Below are 23,797 nucleotides of genomic sequence, written 5' to 3'. Positions count from 1 at the left end.
TTTACAAAGTAGACATTCGATAATGATTCTGTTCCAGATTAATTATTTGTTAGTAATAAACTTTATTAAATGAAAATCTTGGCCTTTCCAAAATGAAAAGCAAATAAAATCATTAGTGACAAGATTTTGCAAAATATACAAACCAACCTATATTTGCATTTGGTCTTCAACAACATTAAAGTGAATAATGTATAATAATGACATGTCAATAACTTGTATTTTAAGTAAAATACTTCCATGTTTGATTTTGGAGCTCTCTGAATAAGTATTATATCCATGTCTTTTATTTATTTATTTATTTTTGTCTTTTGTCCTTTTAGGGCCACACCTGCAGCATATGGAGGTTTCTAGGCTAGGGGTCTAATCGGAGCTATAGCTGCTGGCCTACACCAGAGACACAGCAACGCCAGATCAGGGAACTACACAGTTCAAGGCAACGCTGGATCCTTAACCCACTGAGCGAGGCCAGGGATTGAACCCGAAACCTCATGGTTCCTAGTCTATATCCATGTCTTTTAAAGACACATAGAAATCTTAAAATGTCTTTGAAGAAAAATATACTGACATTGCTCAATTTATTAAGCAATATTCAGTGAGTTGCTTTTTTGCACTCTCTTTCATGATTCCAGTTAAAGAAGCTAATTTTGGGAGCAGTAGCAGTATTTCATCTTTTATTTTTTTTCCTTTCAGAACACTAACATGTTTATTTCCTTCCTCTAACTTATTTTCAATTGGAACAGAGAAAAGACAGTCCCAGTAGAGTACTTGCAAAACATCAAATACACAGGAGTGGTAATCAAGTGCAATCCAAACAGCCTTCCAAGGTGCACATTGCATGAATAACATCACTGTCCCCAGTGCATTCACTCAGCCTCCTTTCCGATTGGTGTTCTGATCCAGCTCGTCATACTCACTGACACAGTAAAGATCTATTTCCAATATGGGCATGCTCTACATTTTACCGTCTTGACTGGCACTGAGCTTGATACCTTTTTGCAGCTACAATTTTTTAATTGTTTGAAAAAGCCCACCTATAGTTTTCTTTATCGCAATGCAAATATTTTAAGCCTCCAAAAGGCTGATCTGGGATTTAACTAGATTTATCCCGCCTGATATGCTAACTAAACTTATTTGTAAATATCTCATATCTAATTTGCATATACTTTGCTCTAAATAACTGCTAAATAACTGGAAAGGACACATTCTTTGTTTCACTTTTTTTTTTGGGGGGGGGGTTGCCACAACAAGTGCAGCATATGGAAGTTCCCAAGCTAGGAGTCGAATTGCAGATGCATGTGCCAGCCTATGCCACAGCCACACCAGATCTGAGCTATGTCTGCAACCCATACCACAGCTCTTGTCAACACCAGATCCTTAACTCACTCACTGAGCATGGTCAAGGATCAAACTCACATCCTCATAAATACTAGTTGGGTTTATTTTTGCTGAGCTACAATGGAAACTCCTTTTTGTTTCACTTTTAATAGACAAATTTAACTTCTTATCTTGTATTCAAACCCTTAATAATTGGATGGTGAACCACTATCGAGTTTGGAGGAGAAGGATTATAGGTTTAGGAGATAAATATTTTCTGGGGAGTAAAAAAAATTGAAGCAGTTTATGTTAAGATGAGTAAAACTATTCATTGAGAAGTATTTTTACATTGCAGCTTTTAATATACCTTTGGAAAAAATCTGTTGTCTGTTACTCAGGTTTCCACTACAGATGCAAGAAAAAAATGTCCTCTCGTTTTCTGTCTGATTATGGCATCCCAGACTAAATTGGGGAATACAGGGAAAAAATATGTTGCAACTCACAAATAACCTTGTGAACATAAAAGCCTGCTTTACTCCAAAGAATTTGAAATTTATGAGAAAAGTGTTAGAAAGTTATTCCCCTCCACCCTTTCCTTCTGATTGATTCCACTTATAAAAGTGCAAGTGTTAAGTCTAATTAAAGGAAAGCTAATGAAAATAAATATAAATATCACTATATTTCAAGGTTGATGAAATTTATACATATTAGCTACAAATCTTCAGTTTGGCCACCAAAATGACACTTCCAGGTATGTGTTCACACATTAACTGTAGATAAGTATTCATACAGGCATTATTTATAACAGCCAACAATGTTAAAGCAATCCAAATATCCTTAACTGAGGGATGGATAAATAAAATCTAGCATATCCATACAAAGGAATATTAATGGCCAATAAAAAAGAATGAAGTTCTGATACATGTTACAACAGAGATAAACCTTCAAACCATGATGCAAAGTGAAAGATGTCAGCCACAAAAAAAAAAAAAAATCACATACTGTATAATTCCTTACATATGAGCTATTCAGGATAGTTAAATCCATAGAGACAGAAAGGAGATTATGTATTTTCCTAGGGTTGTAGGAAAGGGTTTCAGAGAAATGAGGAGTGACTGCTGATAGGTATGGGGTTTCTTTTTAGAATGATGAATATACAGTTGACCCTTAAAAAAAATAGGTTTGAACTGCTCAGGTCCACTTACACTTGGATCTTTTTTCAATAATAATACTACACAATCTGCTGTTGGTTGAATCACGGATGTGGATCCTTGGATAAAGAGAACCAAATAGAAGTTATATGTGGATTTTCACCTAAATGGAGGGTAAGCAGCCCCAGTCTCACATTGTTCAGGAGTCAACTGTATTCTAAAACTGATTGTAGGAATGGTTGAACATATCTTTGAATATATTGAAAACAATGAATTATACCTTGTAAATGTGGTAATTATATGGATTATGCAAGAATAAAACTCTTTATATATGGTTGAGAATTTTTCTTTTCTTAATTTTCACAATCTTTTCAAGAACTCCATCCATTCACAGTGAATTTTATGATAGAAATCTTTTTAAATGGAGAAACAATTTTTTCATAACTTATAAAATGAAAATTGTTTTGATAAAAGCTAGGAAGGCAGTTATTCATCTTGATTTCTAAGTACTCTGATGACTACCTAAAGGTCTACCTACTAACTGAGGATTCTGAATAAAATAAAGCTTAGGAGATTTACCCTCGTCATACTATTTGAGCCTCTTGAAGACAATATCTGTGCTGTTGTTTACTCTCCATTGCCTTCCTGGTCTGAAAAACCTCTTCATGTGACTCTGGATTTTATTACAGGGGTAACCTTTTGTAAGTTCAAAGCCAAGGTCGTGTCCCTTCAGCTCAAATCCAGTCCTGAGGCATAAATCTTTCAGAAAAGATCCTTCCACACTTGCATCACAAAGATTCTGACACATGTCATGATGAAGCAACTTTCATTAAGTTGCAGCAATGAATGTCCCTTCAATTGCCGGACGCTGAAAAATTGTTCTATCTTTCCCCATTCCCATGACAGCTGTCATCATGTCACAAATGGAATAAAGTTTAAAAAAGAAAGGCCTCTCACTTTCCTGACAGTTGTCACCACTAGCAGGAACATAATATGCAATGTTACCAAAGGGAAATAAACACTGTATAAGAAGTTAGAGAATGCTTGTATTAGAAAACCTCACATTTTACTTTCATAAATCACAGGATCAAAGGGAGACCAATAAACAGTATTATCATTTATAATAATTCAGAATATTCCATCTGGAGTATATCTGTCCTGTCTCCAGAAAATATCTCAATTTCTGATTCTGGAGAGACCATCTATCTTAGCTAAAACATTCAAAATATTTCACTTCACATGTCTTTAAATAACTAACCACAAGACTTGGGTGTCAGGGAAAGAAGTACCAGATCAATTTAGGACAGAAAGCAAAGATTTAGGGCATAAAGCAGTGTAATATAAAATGAGGCAAAAACTTTTAACTTGACAAGTTGATAGACTTGTTGATCTAATGCATTTTCTTTTCTGATTTCAAATGACAATACAGTCTGAAATAGATGACCAGGAAAGTATTCCTTAGGTATAAAATGCAGTGTGAGTAGAAGGAGTTCAAACCGGCCTTTATTCTTATTACTCAAATAGTGATAACCTCCCCCACCACTGACATCATACAGGACCTAATTATTAATTCAGAATTTCAAGCCTCTCTCCAGTGCTACTAAATTAGGATCTGCAGTTTCATACATTAATGTTTGAGAAGCACTGTCCACACTATTTTCCCCATTAATGTGACTATAGAATGTTTGGACCCTCAGGCCACTGAAATAGTATATTTCTTACTAGTAACAGCTGTTAAGTGGTACTGACCTGAAAAAACAAATGTAATTCAACACAATATTTACTATCTTGTTAAATTAGTTAAAACTTAAAAACATCAGATATTTCATGTGACAGCTATGCTAAAGCCTTAATACTGATGTCACGTCAAGGGATATCCTAAATCAATTGATATTTAAGACTATATTATTTGTTAGTCTCTGTAAAATCAACAACCTTGTTAATACTGAGTACAAGGTCTTTACAATACAACATCAGTTTGGTGATGAGGCACTTTGAAGCTGAAGTTTATGCAAATGTGACTTTGCCTAAGCAGGTAGTGTTTCTAGATGATGAAAGGGAAAGGGTTCGTAATGTGCTGGTGTAATGTGCTGGTAGGCTTGAACTGTCCAGTGATGTACTTCCTATTTATATTAACTGTTTAGGCAGGCAGGCCACATGCATTCCCCATTCAATGATGTCAGGAGAGGATTTGCTTGCTTGGTAATGACTGAAATAAACCCTTGAGTGCTCTATGTTTAATTAAGGAAGCAGAGTTGGAAAGCCATTGAGCCTGTAGGCTCTAAACACTAACAAGCATCCTTCTCATCATTTCCCAGGATCACACAGGGTCAGGACCACTCTACCAAAGCTCAGAGCCAACTTTCCATGGTGACTGAAGCACTCCTACTTCTGAGCTTCTGAAAAAAAACAAAAACAAAAATGACATCATATGCCCACACAATTAATCGCTTCAAAGAGCTCAGCCCTCAGGAAAAAAAGAAAAAGAAAGAAAAAAGAAAGAAAAAAAAAAAAAGCTGTCATTCACTTGGTAAATCCTCTAACTGGCTACTTCAAAGCTTTGGTAAGCTTCCATGTTACCAAAGGCAGGTTAGGTGGTAGAGAAAAGTCAAGAACCGTGGGGAAAGAATTTATAAGGCAGATAGGCACTATATATTCTGGTACCTATTTTCCTTTATATACACTGAAATGAAATAGTACATTAAGAGCCCCTTTACACATAGTTGCTATAATATTTACTTCCAAATTATTATCTTTATTACTAATAGCACTTTGCAGTTATGAAAACATTTTGATCCTCAAAAGCTCAAAATGTTTCCCCACATATCAATTCAATTCTACTTAAGACCATATGTTAGGGAGGGATGTGTGTACCCATACCTAAGGTATAAATATGGTTATAAATAGATTTCAAATTAGTCAATTTCCTCAACTCCATCATTTAAGGAGATAGAAAGGAAAATGCCTAAGAAATGAGTGACTTGTTGGCTAGACAGAAGTCCAGCCATAAAACTAAACAGCACATAGCCTGTGCCCTTCAGGTCAAAGGCAGTGGAAATTAAACCATCTTTTCCAATATGACGTGATGTGACACGTCTAATCTCATGTAACAAATGTGTAAGGAAAGCATCTGCAGTTTTCCTCTACTTACCTGATTTCTTTAAGAAAATTAAACAATCATCAACATATCCATTTCAATGTCAGTATAAATCATGTTTGACAACACTGGTGCCAAATTTAAATACAAAAATTGCATGTTAGTAAAATCTATAGCTATCACTGTAGTCAATTAAACTGAATAACTCAGCTACGAAAGATATATTTATTTATTGAATGTCCTACGTTTAACTTCATACCTATACCTGTGACATATGTGTTCTTTGATCTTACTCCTGCCAATTGACAATCTATAAGAGATATTAAGGTCTAAACAAACTTTGTGGGAATCCTAACATCCTTTGTACAAGTCTTCTTGTACCTTTCTCTCTAAAAGTGCACAGAATAGACTATTCATGTATTTTCCATCTTTTAGGTACAGTACATGACAACTGATGTTGGAAAACCCCATATTTTCTCCTCCTGCTGTGACAGGTCCCTCAAATAACTAATATAGAGGGTGTAAACTACATGGGTATGTATTTTGACACCCATATAGTTTCTCTAGCTTTTAAACATTGAGAAAATAAAGAGAGATACTTAGTATTTGTGACAATGTAGAAATACTGAGCCCACAATCCTACATGACTACAGAGGATTACATTTACACTGTCCTCAACCGACCCTGGGGATTCTCTGTTTTCTGACACCTGGTCCACCTGACTCATTTATGTTTTCAGTCTGGAACCTAAGGCCTTTGCTTGGGCTTTCTGGCTCTCAGTAGTGTTCTGGTATTCTGGCATGAATATATAATCTGGAGAGAAATTCAAGAGTTACTCTTGCCAGAGAAAGAGCACAACGGGGTTGTGGAAAGTCTATAATTCCATCCCTAATCATACTACTTACCATTTTGGATAAACCATCAGCCCTGGTAGAAGAGAGTCAGACAAGACAGTCCGTAGATCATTTTCAAAATTAATGTTCCATGATTCTCTGTCACCCTTTTCCCATTTTCTACAGTGGTCCTCCTTGAACTCACAGGAAATAACCTGTGATAGGGTCACCTGCATGTCACCTTTATAAGTTCTGCTACACTAGAGAATGGCTTCTAAAATTGTTAATCAAAACATTTTTAGAAAAACAATTTATCAATGTAGCTTTGTCCTAAGCAGTTATATCCGTAAAACAATATATTTTATTTACTAGTTACATTTTTTTTAACATATCCATTAAAAGTATCTATCTAGATACTACTTAAAGGCTCAAACATTCCACCAGAGGTATTTGCTGCGCATTCTAGGAAAAATTCCCACGTGAAGCCCAAAGTTCACTAAAACAAATATTTTAGAGGACTGATCAGAGCCTTATCCAGATTTTCAAACAGGTTCCTAACACTACGTTTCAGGTATTTCGATACTGAAAACCATCAAATACAAACTTAAGAGTGTTCTCCAAGGGAAATATTTTTGTCTATCATTTTATATGAACATCTTGAATATTATTCACATTACGAAAATAATTTGTAAAAAAATACTTTAACCAATGTATCATTCAGTCATGTTCCTGGATAAACATTAAAGTTCTGTACAGATTTTAGCTTTGGTACACACACCACACACACACACACACACACGCACACACATACCAGTTAGCCTGAGAAACTGTTTTTCTCATGTAATTTAGGTAAGAATGTTTGAAAGTCAAGTCATTTTTAAAACTTTCACATCTCTTAGACATACTATCATGCCACAAAAGGTACTTTCAACAAGAAATAAAATAACACAAGAGAGGTTAACAACAGCCATCAACTGAATACCCTAGCAGAATTTTGCAGGGAGAGGTCGGGGGTGGGAAGGGCTCCAGGGAAGAAGTGTGTCCATCTAAATCTGCTGCTTTTCTTTACTCTAAGCACCTGGCCATACAGCTGGACAGGAGGAAGAGTCACACACACCTTAAATTACCAAATTCACAGTTAACACGCACATCATAAAGATGCCAGAGACCATGTTTGAACACATGATTTGTTCTCTTCAGGGAGATGGTGGTTGTTTTCCCCCCTGGTGTCAAACATTATTCCTGTCCATGAGCAGCCCTATCAATCTGAAAGGTGCACAAATGAACTGAATTCTAAGCAGCTCAGAGGCAAAGTTCTTGCAAATGACAGTGTACAATGAATGCTGGGACTCATCGAGGGGCTCTTGTCTGGTTGGCATTTTATCTGAATGTTTGCCAGATGTAAACATTTTACTCTGGATACAATGCTTCATGAGGAAAAGTGAAGTGAAGTGATTTCAAGAAGTCACTTCATTTCGTGGTTCATCCACCCCACAGTAAGAACTTTAAATTTACTTCCAAACAGTTGAAGTGTTTTAATAAAATCAAACTCCTGAGACCACCCAGGGGCCTCTCACGGGACTCTTTGGGATAATACAGAAAAATGGTATGTATGTGTGGTGGGGGGGTGGGGTGGGGCAACACAAAAACTGATAGAAAGATCAAGATGATTTCCTAGCAACTGGTATAGATAGCCACACAATTTTCATGAACACCTGTTTACTGATACGTACCACAGTAAATGTGATACCCATATAGACTATTCCAGAGGTCCTCATAAAATAAGACAATCCACCACTGATGCCATGATACATACTTCATTTAAGATAATTATATTTGTAAATCTTGTCGGGGCAGTAAAGAGCCAAAGGCATTCCCTTTTCTCTGTCTCTCCTCATGGATTTAAATTTCTTAATCATTTGCCCAGTAACACAGCAATACCTATGCCAATTAATTCAGAATTAGTTCCACTGCCCTGACACTTGGTGTTTTTCACTCACTCATCCTGTTTCTCTTTTGCAGCATGAAGCCACACCTCTCTCAACAATATACTCAATGCCTCTCCTTCCTTATTTACATTTTTGTTTTGTTTTGCAGGGCCCTCAAACCTCTATCCCTTGATATAGGGTTTCCTTCTGGCAAGACTTAAATCTGTCTCCTTGTATCCCCTTTGCCAAATGCCTGGCATGGTCAGCTTTTCTAAATTATGTCATAGCATTAGAATCTTAGCTCTGCATTTTATATCTAGCCATAGAAATTCTTTATTCCCTTGCAGCTCCTTCTGATGTGTTCCTCTCAATATTAAATCATTCTAGTCCTTCTTTGAAACAACAGGAAAATTTCATGCTAATATGCAGAAGGACCCTCATTCCTCCGTTGGAATATAGATGATGACAGGAAACCACAAACAAAAACTACAGCCCTGTCTTAGACCGATTTACAACTTCACATTTTTAACTACACAATAAAACAGTCTGATAAACCACCGGAGCTATTAACTAAGTGATATTGAATTGAACATCTCAAGTCATCAGATCCAGTGGTTTAAAACCCAAAGCAGTGCCCCAGAAGCTGCCTGGTAACTTTATAATAAAGGATACAAGAGCCACAAGTTATAGACATATCTGTCACCATTATATTTTTGGCATAGAAATAGTATATAAGTACAAAATCATTTTGGTCATAGAAGGGTGCACAACTATAAAACAGAGGAATTATTCCACATTACTGCTTCTACTTATTACAGGGCCTGCTGCCTAAAAAGTCAGGATCTCTACCCAATTTTATGAGATTTGGAAAATTAATTTTATACTCGGCATGGATCACATCAAATACTGTCTACAAGTTCAGTAACGAATAACATTAATATTCAAACCCCAGAATAATAAGACACATTGACAGAGATTTCCTAACTGTAAAATTTGAGGGAAAAATTAAGACTCCAAACTTACATTTAAAAGCTATTGTAACACTACCCTGCTCTGGAATAAGCAGCAAAACCCATCCAAGCTACTCATATCATCAAATGGTCACTTATCATCCATCCAAAGTAGGCACATGGGATGTTAAATATATATATAATGTTATCAACTGTTAAGTAGAATATTAGCCTGCCATTATTCTGAATAGCCATTCCAACTATTCAGTCAATGTGTATTTTTATTTAATTTAAAGGTGAAAGAAACAAAAAGCAATACCATCTTTGCATTACAAATATCAATTCTGAATTGTTTTAGCTTCTTAGTGTACTAGTATTGAAAAGGCTTAAACGAAATTTACTCACAATTTGCTTTGACCAGATCAAGAAGCCCCAGAATCATTCATGGCAGGTCAAGTAATTTCATCAGTTGCTGTTTTTAACGGAGAGTTTTATCTAGTAACAAACAATCCTGAGATGACAATACATGGAAAATAGAGAAAATTTTCCATGAAGTTTTTTTGTTTTTTTGTTTTAACTCGCTTGAATGCCACAAAGTTGCTTGATTGTGCTGTCAGGTATATATTTCTTAATAAAATCATTTATGGCTTTTTATTTTCCATATTGTTTAATATGGAAAATAAATGAATATGTTTTTCATTTCTCATGGAAAAATGAAATCCTTTGGTGAACTTTTTTCTCTTTTAAAAAAATCAGTCTCTTTAATATCATGCAATATGGAGGTGGATTCTCATTTGTGAAATTTTGTTTTTGTTATATTTTTAAACTAAAAGTTGTCAGCTGAATACATTAGAATGAATCCTGCTTAGTCACCTTCAATTTAGAATATAAATTATTCTCTTACTCTAAAAATTAACATGGGCAATCAGCACACACATATATACACACACCCATAACTTTCCATGTCCCTTCTGGACACACACGCCTAGGACTAAGGAAACATACTGCACAACAGAGCAGGATGTCAATATATTTCCTATATCTCAGGGACCTCTCATAAGACAAGGTGACAAACAGGTTACATAAAAAAACAGACAATCTTAACCTTGTTTCTGCTTGACTTTAGAACAGCTCACTAATTGAAAAAGGAAGGAGGGATGCAGGGGGAAAGGGAACCATGGACAGGCCAGAGAGGGAGGGATGGAGAGAGAAAAAGGAAAAAGGAAGGGAAAAGGGAAGAAGGAAAGAAAGCAGGAGGAGGAAGGGAAAGGAAGAAAAGGAGGAAGAAAGAAAGAATCCACTTTGCTTTGGAGGGCAATTCTATCATAGTTTACCCTAGCCCGAGGGAATCTGAAGGGCTACCAGGAGGGAGTGAAAGGCTAGAATGAAAGGTCAGGAGATCACAGACTCTCCTAACATAGAAATTATCTTAGAGATCACACCATTTCTCAGGAGACACTGAGGCACAAAGAGGTGAAGTGGATTGTTAAGTTGCACAGCAGCTTAAAAGAAGGTAACAAACTTTTGCTGGTCTAGGTGATAAGCTAAGGAGTGGACACTGATAATGCAGAGTTGAGGTTTATATTCTCCCAAATCACCCCAAAATTGGGGGGGGTTATTACATGTTTTTCCATTCAACATATTTACTGCTGAACATCTTGTGGAAACAGTTTACAGAACTTCATGCCTCACCTCACATCTGTGTTGCCACCTGTCAAGCAGGGCTAGCGGTTTGTGTGCAGAGGACCTGCTGATGAATGCTGCTTAGGATGCTGTGAAGTTGCCTATGTGCTCAGCCCAGCAGCCCTGGGACAGACACGACAGTGTGCCAAGGGCGCAAATCTCAGCTGCCAGGGGGTTTTCCTCTCTGCTCCTGTGCCCCTTCTTTACTTTGCTTAAGCTCAGCACCTTCTGGATGCTAAGGGAATGCTGAACTGGGAGCAACCGAGAAATTGTCTACAAAGCTTGCTGGATGGACTGGCATGCATGCTTGCAAATACATAGACAGAAACAGTATTTTTATGCACAAAACGCAAGACCTATATTACCATTTAGATCACTTGAAATCTATCTTGAAGGCCAATCAAATCACCATGACTTTAAAAGCTCCTCTTACAAGGTATATGTAACATCCATCTGGCTGCCCCATCTGTCAAGTGACCAGACCCTAAACTAACCCCTTAAGCATCCAATCCCCTTTTCTACAGATTAAGTACAACTGGGAAGACAGTATCCCAATTTTTAGTAAATAATCAAAATATTTCTAAAGTAATAGGAGCACATTATATATCTCACAAATACCTCTTGCAGTTTTGAGGTGACCGGCCGCAAAAAAAAAAACAAAAACAAAAAAAAAAGTTTAACATCATAAGAGTTGAAATTTCTAAATGTTTGAATGGAAAATGAAAGTCAAACTTAACTACCCCGACAAACACTTCTCTATAAAGGCCAAGTTCCTGATAAATACATACATATTTAAGTACATATATTCTTTATATACATAGCTATATATACCTATTTATAAAGAATCCAGGAGTCACACACACACACACACACACACACACAATTGAAATTCAAAAGAAATCAGCTTGTACTAAATTAGATACACACAAGACAAACAATTAGACAAAAGTCATTAGACCTCAACTATCTCTATTTCCGGTCCTGTCATCAGTTTAAATAAGATCACAACTCTGAAGGATCATTTACTTGCACTAGTTAGAAAAATGCCAACAATTCTTTACAATAGAGCTGAGGCTTCCTCAGCAACCATCACTCACAGAAGTCAGCTCAAGTCTGGGAAGAAGGCAAGAAGACATTCTTTTGTTTAAGGGGAAATGTAACCGTCAGAGCTACCTGACTCCATTTCCGATTTCAATATTTGAAACCCTTAAAAACACTTACTTTTTCGCAGAGAACAGACTTCTCCTCGAGGGCAGCCCTGGGACTGTTCGCTACCCAGAGGTACCATGGCCATTCTCCGTCTGCTTCATCTTGCCAGATGTTAAGTGCTCTTTATTGGTCTGTTACCTTTTCCCCTCCAAACCTAAAGCTCATGGACACAACCATCTATTCTGAGTCTTCCTCCCCTTGCATCACTCCCCTCAACCAAATCTAATGAGAACATCCTCTGTCCTCACCAGCGAGACACTTTCATACTTCACAGCCTGTGGTTTCTCTCTACTTTGAGACTTACTGCCTATTCAGAGAAATTGTGTTTCCACTCCGGAAACTGTGGGATCCTCTGGCTCCATGGACTCAAGCTCAGTGAGGGCACTTCGATTCCTCTTTGCAGGGAGGAATGATTTGAAGTTCACTTTGGTCCACATTAGCTCTGGCCATTGGTTCAAGTGGTTAAAGCCTCATATATTCAAATGCTATTCTTAAAGCAGCTCAGTTGTGCTACTTTCAATCCAGAAAGAAAAATGTGATTTATATGTAGGTTAGGGAAACGCAGACAAAAAAATCCACATATCCTTTTCCACGGTGATAACCATCTTTAATTTCACTAAGCCATTGATCATTTGAAAGACAACATGCAAACATTATTAACAAAATTAATTTCTAATACCATTTTTATGATCAATTCATCTTGCATGGCTAACAAGCAGTAATTTGATAGACTGCATTTAGAGACATTTGAAAGATAAAAGAACCTGGAGCTGAACTGTTAATTTTATTTTTTTTTCTTTTTGAAATTCACATCTCTTCATAAAAAGTACATTCAAAAGAAAAAATTGGGTGAAAATAGGCTTTTATTTTTAAATACTGCCCCTTTGAATGAGAAAGGAGATCTATTGTTTATATTTTCAAATATTCCTATCAGTTATCCCCACCCCAGGCAAAGTTTCTGAACATGATGCAACTGAAAAACAAGAGAAACTTTCCTGTTTCTGCATTTCTTAGTGGCAGTAGAGAGTCACAAAATAAACTATCTTAAATATATTTTGGAATTACTGTCACATGTTTCTTTTATATAGATAGCATGTAAGATGATCTCTTTACATACATACATCACTTCTACTTACATTTTTCTTGCAATGACCAGACACACTGAAGACGATAAATTTATGCTCTAACCATCCTGATCACCACAGACAATGCACCCATGCTTCCAAATTTCAAACAAAGCCAATAATTTTTAACTTTTCCAAAAGCATTCTGAAAGGTCTCTTATTTCCTTGTATGAATCAATTATAAAAGAGATATGACAGAAACAGCAAGCTCTAAACAGATTACACTCTGTCTCACCAGCTTGATTCAACAAAGAGCAATGGAACAGAAAATCAAATGCAGCCTGCAAAGTCACATTCACATGGAGCTGTAGGGAGAGAGGGGGAAAAAAATCTGGTACTTACAGACTGCAAAGTAAAATGTCCCAGTTTCGCGTTACATGTTATAGCAAATCAAACAGAGATTTCAGCTCTCAGCAAGTCCCCGCTTCCACTACACTGATCATCCACGCAGAACAGGCCCTTATGGATTGCTTAGGCAGCTGGGAGATAATGGGACCATATTCTCAGCTGGGACTAGAGAATGCTGAGCTGCTCTCCGCTGTGCGCTGCATGGCTCTCCGCCAGCATTAATCAAGGAGGACCCAGCTCTGTGGCTGTGTTCCCCAAAGGATCGACATAATTAGCGCATGAATCAAAGACGCACACCGGGAGAATCACGCACATCTCCAACTGGCTGATTAGGAAATCAAGTTGGTTCCCCGATCAAATGTGGTCAACCTTTCAAAGATACACAGAAATGTGCACAGCTGTTTATAGATTTCAAGGGACAGCTAGAGATTAAGGCTTCCTTCCCAATGGGCAATTTATGTAATTCCTCAACTATAGAATATAATTACACTGGTTGTTCAGTACATATGGTGGGTTTGCTCTGTGATTTCGTTTGTCTGTCTGGGTTTTTTGCAGCCCCCAAGAAGCCGACAGGCTGCAGCATCTCCCCTGCAGACTTTACGGGGGCATGTACATACATATTCTCTGCAGATCCAGACTTTGGAGAGACTGGTTGGACTAAGGCTCATCTCTCTGGGGACATTTTATGTCCCTGAATATATGCTTCTTCTAGAGTCCTGAAGTCCAGGGCATTTAAAAAAGAGGGTTTGGCATGGAACTCAGGACACAAGTATTCAAAAAGGAACTGGTGATGTTGATTCTGCTTGCGTAACCGAAATAACGCTCTGCTTTACTCCGTCTGCACAGTGCTGCAGTCAGAAGTTGCAAACTAGCAGCCCGTGGACATGCTTGCTTTGGCAAGAGAGAGATTTCAGAATTTGAATGTGAACATTTTAAAACAGAACATGAGTTGTGCACTTTACCAAAGCAGTGCCAACTCCTGCTTTTATACATACATGCTACCTGCCAGTCCCCAAAAACATTTGCTTATGTAAATTTGACCTCAGTTAAGCAAGAGTGGGTTAAGGATGCAAAACATTTCATTTCAGAGAAAGGGGACTCATCTCTGTGTCACTCATACAAAGCTGTGATTAAGGCACCCCTGTGATAATTTCAAGTTCCAACACACACACACAAAGCAGTTATAGCAAATCAAACTAATAAGCCTGTGTGACAAAGGGGAGGGGGTGGAATTAGGAAGAGAGGAAACCTGAGTTCTAATGCTTATCTTGCTACAAAAATCCATGATATGACAGCACCTCTCTGAGCCTTGTTTTACTTTTCTGTACAATAAGTCCTTGGTCCAGATCTCTGAGGACTCAGATAAGACAGCCTACTACTGTTTTAAAAGCTCAAGAGTGGACCTCTGTTAAAAACATTTCACACCATGGACCTGAATAATGGGAATGAAATAAAGGTATCTCTTTTTAAAAAAATTTCCTAAATTGGGAGGTCTCTGGTACCTTTGAGGGCACCTTGATAAATTAGGGAACATGCAGGCGTTTTAGAGAACTGAAGGCAGCATGTCAGTAAGTGCAAGTCAACTATAAAAATGTAAAAGGAAAAAAAAAAGTTGGCCAGAAGATGGTTTTGGTTATTTGTACATGAACTATGTCTGCCCGAGAGTTAAACATTTGGTTGAAGAGGCAAAAGTCTGATCAAAATGTTTTCGCCTCATGGTGCCAATTGCCAGATACTTGGCTGTGCGAGGAAAAAGTCTTATATTTAAACGGGATTGTTGAATCTCTCTGTCTTTAACACTCTTTCTATCCAAAGAAAGATAGGGCTTCTCTTCTCTTGTCAGTCATGCCATCTTTACTGGAAAAATGTGCATTATCAAGGTCAAGACAAGCCAAACTCTTCTAGGGCTTTGATACCGGTCTCAGGGAATCAAAGACACATTCACGATGCTGTATTGGTAACTAGAGAAACAAGTTAACCAAAGGATACAAGATTTTGTGAAAGGTGCTTGCTGCCAGACCCTTCTATATCCATCACCAACTCAATTATTACAAACCAGACACCTGGCCTCAAGTAGACTTATGTTCAAGAGAGAACAGCAATGACATATAAAGTTAAATAAATTTAAATAAAATCCACTCAACTTTTGCATAATTTTGTGTTGGTTCAATATCTTTGTTTTTGGAAATATTTGTGACCCAATTTCTTTAGAGAAACCCATTTCTTTATTTCATTTGGTATTGTGGCAATTTGGTTTACCTTGTAAAATGACGGGTGCACATTTCATGTTTGATATTTTTATCTGGCTCATTATTATTGAGACTTTAGCACATCTCCTTCACACAGCTCATGTGAGGTGCTGACAAAAATAGGTTAATTAAATAGCAATTGTGCATCTCAGTTACATTAGCAAACATACTGCCAAAGCAGATGAAAAGAGAAACAAATTAAAATACAACTGTGTTTATTCAGAGGTACAGTTGAAATAAATAGTTTAATTGGTTTTAAGTTCTATTCAATCCCTCTTTGCCTGGTAATTACTTCAATTCATCTTTGATTATAGTATGTGATAGATTCACTTTGACATCGTGCGATTTGCACTTGTTTCTAATGGTAGATGATAATTACTAACTAAAATTTTCTAACTTTCATCAATTCTTCATACATCTCTCTCCCGAGGCATACCATTTAAAAAATGAAGTGGTTTATAATAATAGCCTAAATCTTGGAAATGTCTTGTTATTTTTTTTAAGGTCAAAGCCAACATTAATGTCAAAATAAATACAGTAAAGAGAAGGAGAAAAAGACCAAAATGATTAGTATCTGCAAATAAAAGAGAATGTCTTCATAAAAACAGTAGAGTCTGATATATTATCACAGGATACATATTGGGAGCCAAAATAAATACAGATATTATTTTAGAATTTGCATGGAAATCACACAAAACTGCATCTGTTTGCAACTGCGAACAATCTACAATTTTAACACCTCTCGTCAAGTCTAATAAGAATGTGGGTAACAGGGCTCCCGAGGTCTCTTTCTGGCCACAATGCAAGATTCAGCAAGTTAAATTCAGTTCTGAGCTTTAGCATATCTAGAGCTAAAGTGAAAGTTAAGGCAGTAATTTCCCAACAGGTTGCGGATTAATCAATATTTTTTAATGCTCTGGAAATTTTAGCAGTAAGTCACTTGGTGTGCATACAACTACTTGCCTCTTCTAGAAAGCATTCAAATTTCCTATTCCTTGCCTCTCTCACCAGAAGAGCCGAAAGCTGAGACAACTGTGACATTTCTCCAGCTGAGAACAAAATTTTAAAGGGATGAATGGTTCAGAAATCACTGCCCAGGGCACCCACTGGAATGACACCCTAAGCAGCTTGCCTGGACTTTCTTTTCTAAGCAAAAGCAATGGAGCCAGTGAGAAATTAATCAAGAAACAAGCCACAAGTATGGATTCACACGAAAAAGTGTGTGGCCATCTTCATTTCCAGGAAGTCATCAGATTGCTATAACAATGACCCACTGAGACTTGGGGTCACAAAATTAAAAAAGTCTGTAGTGACAAGAACCCATTTTGAAAATTACATCAGAGTGACATCAAACTAATCTATAAGTTAAATTTTAAAAAGTAGGATGCCTCGATATTTACCTACCACTAACTGTTAAGAAATCTGGAGCTTTCTTAAGCAAAAAAAATAATAATAATAATTTAAGGTATGAACGCATGTGCCTATGTGTGTATGTGAATGTAGAAAGAGAGAGAGAAGGAAAGAAAGAGGAGAGGGACAGGCTGTAGACAAATGGTTTTGCAAGTTATATTTCTCAATTACTTTTAGGGGCAGAATGGATTAATCCTTATTACACTGGCTAATGAATACACACCTGCTTTCTTATCATCTGAAAACAAAAATTATTTCCTCAGAAGACTCTGATTTTTCTTATGACAAAAATAGGAAGTTTAGAAAGACTGGTTTTTTTTGGAATTCCTTTTGTGGCGCAGAGGAAACAAATCTGACTAGTACTCATGAGGATGCAGGTTTGATCCCTGGCCTTAATCAGTGGGCTGGGGATCTGGTGTTCCTGTGAGCTGTGGTATAGGTTGCAGACTTGGCTGGGATCCCACACTGCTGTGGCTGTGGTATAGGCTGACAGCTGTAGCTCCAATTGGACCTCTAGCCTGGAAACTTCCATATGCTGGGGATGCAGCACTAAAAAGCAAAATAAACAAGTAAAATAAAATAGAAAGACTAGTTTTTGACTGTCAAAACTCAGGGAGGGACATACAACTGGCATTTGGTGGAGTGAGGAGGGATATTGCTATACACCCCCATAATGCACAGGACAGCCACTCTCCCCAAATCATCTGCCCCCATCTGTCAACAGTGCCACATATAAGAAACAGAGACCCAAAGGAATTTTGACGGAGTCCTGAGAGTCAAAAATCAGCATCTTTGCAGAGCTGAGATGCAAAGCTGACCAAGTTAAAATGGTGTTGCTCTAAATATAGCTGCAGTAGCAAATGGACTGTTCTGCCTTGGATGTTACTTTCGACTTTTCAGTAGGCTTTCACAAAAATTACAATCTTCAGTACAACAAGCTAGTCCAAAAGTGGAGAAAGCACTGTAATTCCAAGTCTATTAGTGCAAACAAACGTGGGCCTTAGAACAAATGGCTAGTGGCATGATGACTAAGTAAAAAAGTCAAGTCAGAACAAGTACCCAATACGTCGCTCTCCACCCTCCTGCTTCTCACAAAACTAAACAGAAATGAGAAAAATGAATCTCCATCCAGCTCTGCTAGCCTCTCCATCTTGGCCCCACCATCATGGAAACCAGTGAATACAACTCTAGGGCAAGTAAAGGTCCATGTAATTCCATTTTTTTTTTAATCTCTATGATTCTCTCTAAACAGAAGGGTATCTTTTTTGTATGTTCCCATTTCAGGCATGTGATCTTACTCCTGAAATAGGTACAGTTGTAACAGAGTTGGGATTAACTGCAAATGTGCTTCCATTTATGGACTTTCCTTAGGATCTTTATTGTTAGACCTCTTTTGTTTACTTACTCATTCCACAACAATTTATTAAGCACCTACTAAATTCACTGTCCATTTAAATTATGGGGGAGAGAAATCGAATCCTCTCAGCATCTGCTTTCCTTACAAACTTCATGGCGTTATACTGCACACTCTACATCATTCCGTCTGGCTCAGAAAAAGTTTATTCCATTTCTCATCATCTACTAGGGTCATTATTATTTATAATCAGCTTTATCACTAATGTAGTGCCCTGTGGACTCTTCAGCCCTAGTGCTGAGCCCTGCCGTTGGCTCCAGGGAGGGTAGGCACTAGGTAGATGGCAGGCGCTTTTCATTTTATTCTTTGGCCTCCCTTCCATCAAATGCAGAAAGCTTTATTCAGGTTTTTATATGAAAAGAGTTGCAACTCACCTTTGTTTCTTAAAGGGAAATGGTCTCCCCTTATAGCTGCTGCAGATGGAACAAGATGAGAAAAAGGTACCAAGATAATGAAGAATGCTCGAGGCAGAACTACATCCAAAAAGTACAGTATTTCTTAAGATTATCAGTGTTACTTTAGGGGGAAAAAGGGAGTGTCAGTTTAGAATGAGCTAAGACTGTTCTTGTATTTGATGGAGCAAAAAAGAGGAAGAAGATGCCTGCTTTACTTGCTACCTGCTTTAAGAAAATGGGGTACAGTTTTGTTTTTTGTTTTTTCCAAAAATTGACTGATTCCCAGATACAGAGGAAAAAAAAAATTTAAAACACATGTAAAACAAAGATTAAGACAGAGTTCAGGATTCTCTTTAAAAATTTCAAAAGCTCTTTCAGGGAAACCTCTGTCTAAATTCATATCTTTTTATCTTCTGTATCTACATGATGTAGAAACTCTGCAAGCAAATGACAAATGTCAGGAAATCAACCTTTAATTCTGGGAACCTAAAATTTGTGCAATCTACATATAGAGTCACATAATCATATGTAACTTTAAAGTATACCTGTGGAGCTCCCGTTGTGTCTCCGTGGTTAACGAATCTGACTAGCATCCATGAGGACTCAGGTTTGATCCCTGGCCTTGCTCAGTGAGTTAAAGATCCAGTGTTGTGGGCTGTGGTGTAGGTTGCAGATGTGGCTTGGATCCTGAGTTGCTGTGGCTGTGGCTGAGGCTGGCAGCTACAGCTCCAATTCGACCCCTAGCCTGGGAACCTCCTATGCCGAGGATGCAGCCCTAAAAAGAAAATAAATAAATAAATAAATAAATAAATAAATAAATAAATAAATAATAAAAAAGTATACCTTATGTTCTTATGCTAAGTGATATATTTATTTGAGACTTTACAATTTTAAAACAACACTGGTCAGAATGGCTATCATTAATGAGTCCACAAATAACAGATGCTAGAAAAGGTGTGGAGAAAAGGGAAAACTCCTGCACCGTTGGTGGGGATGTAAATTGGTACAACCATTATGGAAAACAGTATGGAGGTACCTCAGAAAACTAAATATAAAATCACCATATGATCCAGCAATTCTACTCCTATGCATATATCTGGACAAGACTTTCATTCAAAAAGATGCATGCACCCCTATGTTCACTGCAGCACTATTCACAATAGCCAATACATGGAAACAACCTAAATGTCCATCCATAGATGAATGGATTAAGAAGATATAGTATCTATACACAATAGAATACTACTCAGCCACATAAAAGCACAAAATAATGCCATTTGCAGCAACATAGATGGACCCAGACATTCTCATACTAAGTAAAGTAAGTCATAAAGAGAAAGACAAATATATATAACACATCTGGAATCTAGTATATGGCACATATTAAACTATCTACAGAAAAGAAACAAATTCATGGGCAGGGAGAACAGACTTGTAGTTGCCAAGGGGAAGGGGGAGGGAGTGGGATGGATTGGGAGTTGGGGGTTGGTAGATGCAAACTATTGCATTTGGAGTAGAGAGGCAATGAGATCCTGTGGTATAGCATAGGGAACTACATCCAGTCACTTGTGATGGAACATGATGGAGGATAATGTGAGAAAAAGAATGGATGTATATGTGTAACTGGATCACTTTGCTATACAGCAGAAATGGACAGAACATTGTACATCAACTATAATAAAAATTTTAAAAAAGAGAGGAGCTACGAGTTTGAAAAACCAAAAAAAAAAAAAAAAAAACCCCGAAAAACAACAACAACAACAACAACCAAAAAACCCTGTTTGTATAATTTTATTTTTTTGGGAAGGCATGACAGATTTATTCTGAGCAGTGAAGAAAACATGATGACTTCTGTACACAGACACGTCATTTTCTGCCACAGACTATCATTATTCTGAGAGTTTATTATGTGTCAGAAATTGCTAAATTCCTTACATGGATTATTTAATTTAGTCTTCACCACAACCCTATGAATAAGGTGTTTTTACTATTCTTGTTTCATGGATGAAGACACTGAGAACCAGAGATATGATAAGTTGTCCATGGGCTCACAGCTAATAAATGGCAGAACGAGGGTTTTTCAAACTATTATGCAGAACAATAATTAATGCGGAACATTAGTTTTTCTCTGTTGAGAATTTTCTCCGTTGACAATCTTTTTTTTTTCTTTTCTAATCACGTCCACAATTAAAAATGTTCCTGAAAGATGACTGCCTGAAGTAAACCAGTGGTTCTAAAGTTTGAAATTTTAAATCAAGCTGCTTTAAAATAAAGCACATATATTATACCTCAAAACTTTTGGGTAGGGATGATCTAAAATAACATAAAAACAGAAGAATGTTGGATAAGATTACAGAGCACTATTTTTGATTTGAATGTCTGAATTTTCTTCTGTACTCATTTTTTTAAAAAATTGCAAACTTAAAGGAAAGCTGAAAGAACAATACATTGAACACCCATGTTTTTGACCTAGCACTAATGCAAATATTTCAGTGACTGCTTTCTGTTTCCACTCTCTGTTTTCTCCTTCTCTTCTTCCTTCTCTCTGTTATATTTATTTTTTCTGAATTATTTGAAAGTAGCAGACATCATAACATTTTACCCTTAAGTAATTTTAAGAATTCACCATACATTTTTTTTTTCAGTTTTACTGAGGTATAAATAAAACTGTAAAAATATTTAAAGCGTAAAATTTGAGAATTCAGAAAATCATGTTTTGTTTTGTTTTTTTTAAAAGAACAATGACTTTCATTTACATAACCACAATGGGATTAAGGAATCCAAGAAACTTAACATTGATATAAAACTATCATTTACTATGTAGTCTTTGCATATGTTACACTGGATTCTCAGTGTGATGCATTATGAGGTAGATATTATCAGTTTATCCTGGTATTGGTAGTATAAGTTTGATCACCAGATTTTCTGTTATAAATGTAACCTATTGCCTTTGGAATAGATAAGCAATGAGATCCTGTTGTATAGCACTGGGAACTATATCTAGTTACTTATGATGGAGCATGCTGTGAGAAGGGAGGATAATGTGAGAAAAAGAATGTATATATGTATGTGTGACTGGGTCACCTTGCTATAGAGTAGAAAACTGACAGAACACTGTAACCAACTATAATGGAAAAAAACAAAAATCATTTTAAAAAAGATACCATTTGACCTTTATAACTAGTATCATTTGGAGAATACCTTGAGATAATGTGTTGTTTTCTCTAACTGCTTTTTTACCTGCTCATTTTGGTGTACATTGATGAAGCTTGATTGAATCAATGGTTATAATGATGGTTACAAAATACCTGGATTCTTAAACCTCAGTAATTTGCCAGTTTCTCTTCTTAAAGTATCGCAATCCACTCACAACACGTCAAGGTGGTGGTAATGGATGCTATCCAGGAAATACCAAGTAGTTTCCACAGTTTTTTCAGAAACAGAGGCCACTAATAACTCATCAGCTATTCATGAAAATTTATTATCAGCTTCAGAAAATATTAAGGTGGGAATAAAAATATGAAATTAACCATTTTTTGAGGGGAAGAGGGAAACTGCCAAGATAAATCAGGGTATCACTCTTGGGGATGTCATAAGTTGAATAATGAGACATTTCCCTTTATATCTATAAATGCTAAAAATACTACACTTATCAGATTAGGGTCACTTTCAGCTTCTGCAGAATGCACTCTATATTAAGGAGCCAAAGATTTCCTTTCAGACATTTTAAACTGTGCCATTTATTGATCTCTAAACCATTCTATTTTGCTGTAGCATTTTTCACCTGGAAATGAATAAAAAATGAAAAGCCCTGGTTGAAATCCATTCTCCACACTGATGTCAGAATGCCCTTTCCAAAATAGAAATCTAAACGTTATCCTCCTGTTTAAAATCCTTCAGTGGACCCTATCAACTACCTGATAAGACCTAAAGGCTACCAATTCATATCTCGTCCCCTCTCTAACAACCTCCCTCCCTTACTGATTTGTGCTTTATATAGTCCATTCATCAACCAGGATTGTTTCCTCTTCCTTCCTTGAAAACTTCATGCTACTCTTTACTTCATACAAATATATTCTCTCAACATCCTGTGATAAAACATAATGGAAAAGAATATGAAAAAGAATGTATACATATAACTGATTCACTCTGCTATACAGAACACAACGTTGTAAATCTCTACTTCAAAACATATATATAATATATATATGTACACACACACACACACGCACACACATATTTCTTTTTGTCTATAATGCTTCCCTACTCAAAACCCTTCATCAGGAAATGCTTTCAATGTTTTAGAAGTAGTTCTAACTATTAAAGTTCAAGAGTGAACCCTCGGGTCAGGCAGTCTGGTATTTTATATTCTCCCCTTAACTGTGTGAGCTTGAAGAAGTTGTGTAACTTCTCTGCACCTGATGTTTTATAAAACAGTGATAACAACTCTCTTTGTCACATAACTATCCATCTATTTCTCTCTCCTTTCTACGTATCCATTACTCTATTAAGAACTATTTTAAAATTAAGAATTTCTGAATCCATCTCCCACTCCACAACAATCACTCCCACCACAAAGGACTACGCCACTGTCTTGTGTTCACATGATCCTCAGGCACACTGCTTTAAAACGATCTGTTTACACAACTATTCTGTCTACTAGACAGCCTCCTCAAAGAGATACTAGGCCCT

At 36.8% G+C, this 23,797-nt stretch overlaps 1 protein-coding gene and 1 non-coding gene across 5 annotated transcripts in view; one reads left to right on the top strand and one right to left on the bottom strand.

Moving 5' to 3' along the window:
- CNTN4 (contactin 4) overlaps window positions 1–23,797 on the bottom strand; it is a 985,539-nt gene that overhangs the window by 525,668 nt on the left and 436,074 nt on the right. The window contains exon 1 of one of the 4 annotated variants that reach the window (XM_047779340.1): window positions 12,178–12,518. The exons of the other annotated variants lie outside the window; for them this stretch is intronic. The gene's annotated coding sequence lies outside the window, so the exon portion shown is untranslated. Of the gene's footprint in view, window positions 1–12,177; window positions 12,519–23,797 lie in introns of those variants that run through there. 4 annotated transcript variants of the gene reach the window in all.
- On the top strand, window positions 1,664–1,796 carry LOC125114405 (small nucleolar RNA SNORA31). Its single transcript, XR_007131785.1, has one exon. It is a non-coding gene; the product is annotated as a small nucleolar RNA SNORA31 (small nucleolar RNA).

This window comes from Phacochoerus africanus, chromosome 1 (assembly GCF_016906955.1).
Source record: "Phacochoerus africanus isolate WHEZ1 chromosome 1, ROS_Pafr_v1, whole genome shotgun sequence".
NCBI lineage: Eukaryota > Metazoa > Chordata > Mammalia > Artiodactyla > Suidae > Phacochoerus > Phacochoerus africanus.
The sequence above is the reverse complement of the archived record's forward strand: the minus strand, read 5'-3'. Positions and strand labels throughout refer to the sequence as shown.